Source organism: Helianthus annuus, chromosome 17, assembly GCF_002127325.2.
Source record: "Helianthus annuus cultivar XRQ/B chromosome 17, HanXRQr2.0-SUNRISE, whole genome shotgun sequence".
NCBI lineage: Eukaryota > Viridiplantae > Streptophyta > Magnoliopsida > Asterales > Asteraceae > Helianthus > Helianthus annuus.
Window position 1 is genome coordinate 171,174,128 of NC_035449.2, and position 9,249 is coordinate 171,183,376.

Here is a 9,249-nt window from a genome sequence, read left to right on the forward strand (position 1 = left end):
TTTGGCATCATGCTCTTTGGATAATACAAATCCAAGTTCTGCTGGTAAGACGAATGACTGACTTTGTGTGTCTTCCTTAACTCTAACTCGTGACTCTCTAGTCTTTCAATCAACAGATCCACTGTAAGCTCTGCAGGCTTGATCATATTTTTCAGCATCAACGCATAATATTGCCAATCCATCTCATCTGGCAATGAATCAAACAATTTGTCGACTAGCTCTTCTCGAGAATAGAAAATTTCATGTCTTGCCAGTTCCAGCTTCAGGTGCCAAACCTCTCAATCATTTTACAAACTGATTCATTCTTTAAACACACAAATAAATCAAACTCTTTTCTAAGTAATTTTTTTTTGTTTTTCACTATTTCTGCACTTCCTAAGCATTTGTTTTTCAACTTATCCCAGAGATCTTTAGCACTAGTGTATCCGATCAAAGATATTATATCTTCTCGAACAGATTGAAACAGCAACACAACACATTTTTGCTCAGCAACAAACGACTCTTCCAGCTAAGATAAGCAAAAGCCCTCAACCAATCTTCAAACTTCTTGGCCCACCGACTGTATTCTTCTATAGCCATCAACTTCGGGGGTTTGTTATATGTTCCAAATGCGCTTTCAACTTCCAAAGCATCCGATAACTTTTTCTTTGTATTTGGTGTGTTCTCATTGGTTATAACACCTCGAAAATTTGTGTTCAATAAATAAGCGACACGTGTCACATATGACAAAAGCATTATAAACCCGGATTTAGTTAAAGATGTATGGCAGGATTTTTTTTAAACACGTCGACATGTTAATTTATACCTCTGAACGACTTTATTATAAATCCCAAGACCCTAACATGATTAATAAACATCTAGTACACCTTTAATCCGGTGATTACTAATAATAATGGAGGTCCAAGTTTACTAGTATGGATCCTATGAAATAATGCTCATTAAATCTTTTGTGTATACTTTTCCATCATAATACAAACCAATGATACATTGAGATAAGTAGACATAACTGGTCAAGCATGGGTATAAAGGCCTCATACTGACATTTTCCAGGCTCAAAATCATGCATTACAAGTTGTCCGTTCAAAGCATGAAAGGTTATTTTTTTTTGCTTCTGACAAGAGCTTACGAACTGCAAGGGTCCTACCTTACGGTCCGTAATGTGCGAAAGGTTAAAACTTTTCCTCTGTCAAAGGCTTACGGACCGTAAAGGTCCTGCCTTACGGTCCGTAAGGGGTGCCCAGCGACAGTAACTTGGCTGTTGGCTGTTATAACGGTTTAACCGACCTTGTAAGATATTTTCAGCAACATGGGCGACCCCTAACCTTTCCTAGACACTACGAAACACTTGTAAATGATCTGGGTGCAAAGATAGACTTAGTTGTCATGATCTAAAGCACCAAAGATCACTATAAAAGGCCAATGAGTTGCACCATTTTGGTCACACCTCATTTCTGCATTATTGGAGCTTTTCTGGAGCACAAGTGCCTTCCCTAAGCATTCCTAGTCGTGCATTAGACTTTGGTAAGTATGCTTAACCTTTCTTAGTTACGTTTTTGCTTAGTTTTAGCTTAAAAGTCAAACCGTCGTAATTAACGGTTGACTTAGCGATTAATCACTAATGGTCCAGTGATTATTCGAATCAAAGGTAGTTATATGTTGGTAATTATGTGGGCATTAAACCCTTAAAAGGGCACCCCCTGGTTCCCACTCTACCTAGATCAAATGTCGGGTCAAAGTGGTTTAGAAAAAGTCAACATAAGCTTAATTTTTGAATTAACATGTAATTAGCAATGTAGAAGGCATGTAACATATTTTATCACTCATATAACTTGAAAATAAGTATAAGAACTGGTCTAAGCTTGTTTGATCCGACCATTTTCTGTTTTGACCCGGTTCGGAACCGAAAGTCGCAAAACTTTGACTTTTGCTTTGACTTCAGTTCTGGCCCGTTTTAGTAGAGTTTAGAAACGCCTTAGGACTTCCTTAGGACCAGGTTACATGATGGTATGACCCTCTGTGACTGGTTCGTTGTTTGTCCGAGTCATTTGCACATTTCCGTTATATGCTTAAAAGTTGACCATAATGCCCTTTTGACCTTAAAACGAGAATGTTGGATATGTGAAAGGACAATAACCTTAGTTACTGATTTCTAAACATGTCCCTAAAATTTCATGTCAATTTGAGGTCTAGAATAGGAGTTATGCTAAATAGCGCAATTAAGAAAACTTTTGTAATTAAACGGCGCATTTAGCATAAAGCCTATCTAAACCCGAATTTCGACACCAAACCTTTTACACACTGATGTAAAATAATATTTTGAGATTTTTAAAGATTTTTAATTATTTTTAACCTGCTCATAACCTACGGTTATGACCTTGATTCGGTAAATACCAAATATACCCTTTTCGGACATAAAATGAGTTCTACATAGTATTTTGACACGAATCCACTTGCTACTGATTTTAAATAATAAATAAAGTAATTTGAATGTTGTAACCCGATCAGAAAACTCAGATTTCCTGTATAACCCGGAAATTGCTTAAAAAGACTTTATACGCGTATTAAACGCATAGTTTGGGTTTGAAACCATTTTCGTCATAAAGACTTATTACCTACTAATATGACTAGATAAAATAAATGGTTTTACTGATTATTTCAGACCCGGACATCAGAAGTATAAATTAATCTCTTTTATAAATCTTTAAAATGACCGAAATACCCCTACGGGGCGTATTAAGGGATTAAACTCGTTATGGGCATAATGGAAGGTGTCCTACTGATATCACGACCTCTTTAGAGCATATTGACTTAGGAAACCTGTGTAAGACTCTTACGGTTACCCGTTACGCCTTTTACGCGTTCGGTACGGTTTATGTAACTAGTTTACATAAATTAGCCGAAACGGGTCAAACCTTATCGTTTTTATCTCTAAATCCAGAATGTGGTTGGAATACCCATATTATACAAGTCTTCAAACTTGTCGGGTCTGAATCACATTCTATTCCGGTCTTCGCTTAATCGTGCGTTCGAACCGTATCTTTCGTTAAAACTAACCGGTCTAAGCTTAGGCTAAATTAAAGACCCGTTAGGATTCTAATAGGTTATTATTAAACTTTCGTTCCAGAATAGGAGACCCGGTAAAAGCTACTTGCACTTGCTGTTTGTGAATTATACTTGCAAAGGTAAATACTTTTAACTTATTTCCCTATACGGGCTTGGGATACGGTATATAAAATACCGCTTGGTCCAGCATTGAATCTTTAATCGATTAGTGGTTAAATCATTGATATGCTCTGTTTGAAATGTTTTGTTTGCTTAAAGCCTTTGGGGGGTTAACGACCATGTCCCGGATATCCTTGGCATCATCCTACGAGATGGCCACGACTTGAGCACGGGGTGTAGGCGTACACCCGTCTGTGGTGTGTCTATTGATCTTTAACCCGGTCTACGGAACGGGCTACTGAACGCATGAGAAACATGTAATTCGTTTACAAGTATTATATTAAAATAATTATCCCAAGTTATAAAAGTTTGTGCCATGTGCATTCAAATCAATTTTATTAAACCTTTTCAAAAGTGTCGGTTGAATGTATTTACCAGTGTAAACTGACGTATTTTCCCAAAAAGGTTAAGTGCAGGTACTAAGCGAACTAGGCTGGCTTTCTCCTAGCATCCTCAATAAGTCCCGCAAGCTTTTATGTCAACTGTCGAACAATATTTCCTCTTTACTTTTGATCCCCCTGTGGATTATTCACAACTGTTTGTGATACATGATATTACAATAACATTCGGTTGAAATATGTCTATCTTTTGCTTCCGATGTGCATTTAAATATTGTGTTGTTTGACTGTAATGTTACCAACTACGTCACGATAGTCCCCCACCGGGCCCACCGGTGAAACGTGTGAAAATCGGGGTGTGACAGGTTGGTATCAGAGCCAACGTTGAGTGAATTAAACACTATCCTTATGTGTTTAATCTCAATGACACAATTGCACATACTCGAGTCTAGACAAGAACATAGGACGAATTCGAATTGTTGTTCTAGTTTGTACTTTATTGTTTGTTGTTGATTTAAAATTGTTTAAGCAGGAAATATGCCACCGGCAATTAGAAGAGGAGGAAGAGGCAAAGGGCCAATCACTACCCACAACGATCACGAGGCCGGGCCTTCACACATGCGAGCTCCTGCCAGCACAATGAGTGTCGATCCTCAGAGAAACAGAAGGAACCTTTTTAAGCCCTCTAGACGGTCTATCTCGCACAGTTCAACACCTTCTTACCGTCACTCTTTTGGGCCGAACTCGGAAAACGAGCCCGATAACCCTCAACCTTCATTCATACCTCTCCAGCGTTCTGTTTCGCACCGTTCCTTTGGCGACCCCACTCCTGTCTTTCAGGGCCGGTTCAACCCAGCAAACTATGTCCAAGAACCAGTAGGTTTTAACCCTCTAGGACCAGAGGACCATTTCTCAGAAGACAATGTGATGGACATGGACGAGGACACGGATCCCGTCGAGCCTGCAAGAGGTACCCCCAACCATCCAATCGAGATCTCTGATGGATCATCCTTCCATGGAACACCCTATCAGGGTCCAGACAGTTTTCAAGCATGGTTCAACCAGTGTGAGTGATACTTTACACCCTCTCACCATTTATCGCCTCATGAGCAGCAACAACAGCAGCAGCAGGATCCCTCCGAGGATTCGCGTTTCGTGGCAGTCACGCCACCGCCTCCACCGCCGCCAGTTCATCAAGCACCTCCGGATCCTCCAAGGCGTAGGAGAACAGGCGCACGGATATCCGCACGAAGAGGGGATTTTCACTTTAGTACCCCTCGACACTCCAGTGGCAGTCATTATCCGCCTCTGCAGGAAGACCCACAAATGGGTGGGCCTTCTAACCCAGCTGCAGAGGTGAATTCTGCACCAGTTGCACCACCTTCGCCACCATTTGGTTATGATAACCCGATACCTACATACGCCGGTTCCACAACGTACAACCCGTTTGAGCAGCCAGCTCATACTCACTACAACTATATTGGTGTCGCCCATACGTAGAAGCGGCGGCAAACTACCACGCCCTTCATCCTGAGGTACCTTACGAAGTACCTTGGGGAATGGGATACTCAACTCATGGGTATCCAATACTTGCTAGACCTCCGGCTCAGCACCTATCACAGCAGCCACGTTTTTCCCCACCGGAGCAGGAAGAAATCCTCCACCATTTAAACAGGGTGGAATGAGATTTTGAAGAAGAACGTAAGAACAACCGTGGATTCCTCAAAGGTTTGGCAAACCTGTTAAAAGGAAAGAAGAAGCAAGATCATTAGTCTCTATATATACTATTGTATTTCCTATTTCAATCAAGTCCCTGCGTGGACATTTGTTTGTGTATTTAGTCCCTGTGTGGACATTTATTTGTCTTTCAATCCTTGCGTGGACTTGCCTTTTCAGTCCCTGCGAGGACACCTATCATAGTAATTGGTCCCTGCGTGGACTTGTTTTTCTGTTTAACCTCTGCGTAGGTACTTTGTCTGTTTAAAAAAGTCCCGTTTAGGGCAGTGTGTAATCCTTTTTATGATTTAATGGAATGTTAAGTTTATGAAATTCATTTTGTCATTATGTACATTATATATGAAATAGATAAATCAAAATCATTCCTTTTAAAATAATCTGCCTATCATATAAAGAATCTGAACGGTATAACCTAGCCTTCGTGTCATTATAAGACCCGGCCAAGATGGTAAGACCTGATTAAAAGATTCAAATTCCTTTTAACCTCTGTAAACATGTTAACACTCCTGGCAGACGTGATTCGTTAAAATCACACGTGTCATTCTTATATAAGGATCCTTTAAGGGATTCCAAAACCTCACTTAATGATCTAAAAATCAGGGGTTTAAATCATCAATTAAGATGATCTCGTATCAAGCATCCATTAGTGATGTAGTGCCTACGGGCCATATTCATTGCCATATGAGACAAAAGACAGTAGTAGTCTATGACTCCCTGTCAAGAAAAGGTAAAAGAACTATGTTCAAACCTTCATGCCTTGATTCTCTGAAATCATGGCTTACAAATTAAAACGTCCCTGCGACTAGGCTTCCGTGCCACAAATAATATTGTTTATAATTAGGATAAGTTACCTTAAAATCCTAAATGAATGTGGGTAACAAATTAACCAAATATGGTCTATGTTTACCATGGTTGATGAATTACCCAATAAGGGTAATTCCATAATAAACTCCCAAATAAATTTTTGTCATTATCTTTTGTGACAGTTAAACACTGCAATGGCTGACTCGGATGAAATTAATAGTCATCCAAAGGAGAATGAGAATGAAGTTCGTAATAATATAGTGGGTGCGGAACTGCAAGCGTTGATTGACAATGCTGTCACGAAAGCCTTGGATAGGCAATTCAGTGAGTCGAGCGGGACTCGGAGTAGGACCCGATCCACACCGCATTCAAAGCCCAAGACTCATTCAGAGGCTCATAGCAAGCCTCCGTCCAAGAAGGAAGAACCAAAGAAAGATGATGACGATCGTCACTCTTCAAACCATCATAGTGTCCCGTCTCAAAAAGTTATGCTGGATCAAGGACCCCGTGATAAGGGTTGCTCCTACAAGTACTTCGTTTCATGCAAGCCCCGGGATTTTACGGGGGAGAAAGGAGCATTAGACTGCATGACATGGTTGGATGAGATGGACACGGTGGTTGATATCAGCGGGTGCGCTGAAAAGGATATAGTGAAGTTTGTATCTCAATCATTCAAGGGTGAGGCCTTGGCCTGGTGGAGATCATTGATTCAGGCTACTGGGAAGGTTCCACTGTATAGTATGTCATGGGAACAATTTGTTGTCCTCATTCGAGAGAACTACTGCCCTCAGCATGAGGTTGAGAAGATTGAGTCAGATTTTCTGTCGTTAGTGATGAAGAATCTAGATTGCCAAGCTTACCTTACGAGCTTTAATACCATGTCAAGATTGGTTCCTTATCTGGTGACCCCGGAACCCAAAAGAATAGCTCGTTTCATAGGGGGCTTAGCTCCAGAGATCAAGGCTAGCGTGAAAGCCTCTTGGCCAGCTACATTCAGGTCAGTAGCTGATATATCCTTATCCCTCACACTGGATGCGGTCAGGCAGAGATCGCTGAGGAACAAGGATGCCGAGAAGAGGAAGCATGATGATGATGACAACTCTCGTCGATCAAACAAGAAGCACCGAGGAAACAATGACCACAAGAAAGGATCTGGTTCAAGGAAAGATGGGCATCAGTCTGGAGATAAGCCCAAGTGTAAGACTTGTCAGAAATACCATTTTGGGAAATGCAGACTTGACACAAAATCCCAATCTCAGACAAGGCCTTGTGGGATTTGCAAATCCACGGAACATAAAACCCTTGAGTGCAAGAAACTGAAAGACGCGACATGCTATAGTTGCAACGAGAAGGGGCACATTAAGACAAACTGCCCAAAGTATGCAAAGAAGGCTGATGAAGGGAAGAAGACCAATGCTAGAGTCTTCAGAATGGATGCAAAGGAAGCTGTGCAGGACGACAATGTGATCACAGGTACCTTCCTTATAAATGATGTCTATGCAAGAGTACTATTTGATTCAGGAGCTGATAAATCTTTCGTAGACAATAAGTTTTGCAAATTGCTGAATTTACCTGTTAAGACCTTAAGTGTGAAGTATGAGGTGGAACTAGCTGATGGCACCTTAGCAACCGCCTCAACCATATTAGAGGGATGTTTCATATCCATTAAGAACCACTCTTTTCCGTTGTCCCTACTTCCTTTAAAGTTAGCCTGTTTCGACATAGTTTTAGGCATGGACTGGTTGTCTCATAACCAGGCCCAGATTGTCTGCAATAAGAATCTTCTGGTGATCAAGACTCCGTCTGGTGAATCACTTACCATTCAGGGAGATACCCAGTATGGACTGCCTGAGCATATGACTATGCTCAAGGCCTCTAGGTGTTTGAAGAAGGGTTGTGTCATCTACATGGCACAAGTGACTATAGATGAGCCGAAACCCAAGATCGAAGATATCCCCGTCATTTCAGAATACCCTGAAGTTTTTCCCGAAGAACTACCTGGATTACCCCCAGATAGGCAAGTGGAGTTCAGGATTGACATTATCCCTGGGGCAGCACCTGTTGCTAGAGCACCCTACAGATTGGCACCAACAGAGATGAAAGAATTAAGGACACAACTGGATAAATTGCTAGCCAAAGGTTTCATTAGACCTAGTTCGTCTCCTTGGGGAGCACCAATCTTATTTGTCAAGAAGAAGGATGGATCGATGCGTCTGTACATCGACTACCGTGAGCTTAACAAGGTCACCATCAAGAATAGGTATCCATTGCCCAGGATCGATGATCTGTTCGATCAACTTCAAGGAGCAAGTTACTTCTCTAAGATCGACCTGAGGTCAGGTTATCACCAATTGAAGGTTAGAGATGAAGACGTATACAAGACTGCATTTAGGACTCGTTATGGTCATTACGAGTTCCTAGTGATGCCTTTTGGGCTCACTAATGCACCAGCGGCATTCATGGATCTCATGAACCGTGTCTGCAAGCCATACTTGGACAAATTTGTTATCGTCTTCATAGACGACATTCTGATTTACTCAAAGAACCAAGCTGATCATGAAAAACATCTTCGATGTATTCTTTCACTACTTCAACAGGAGAAGCTTTACGCCAAATTCTCTAAATGTGAATTCTGGCTTCGAGAAGTCCAATTCCTTGGACATATGGTTAGTGAGGGTGGTATTCAAGTGGATCCCACTAAGGTGGAAGCTGTCATGAATTGGCAAGAGCCGAAGACGCCCACAAAAATTCGCAGCTTCTTAGGATTGGCAGGATATTACAGGCGCTTTATTGAGAATTTTTCAAGGATTGCTGCACCCCTAACTTCTTTGACTAGGAAGAATATAAAGTTTAACTAGGGCCCTAAGCAGCAAGAAGCTTTTAATATCCTTAAGAAGAAGCTAAGCAATGCACCTGTGTTGACATTGCCGGATGGGATAGAAGAGTTTGTGGTATATTACGATGCATCACACACCGGGATGGGATGTGTGCTTATGCAGAAAGGCAAGGTTATTGCCTATGCTTCACGTCAGTTAAAAGTGCATGAAAAGAATTACACCACCCATGACTTGGAGTTGGGTGCCGTTGTATTTGCACTGAAACTATGGAGGCACTATTTATATGGCATTAAATGTGTGATCTATTCTGA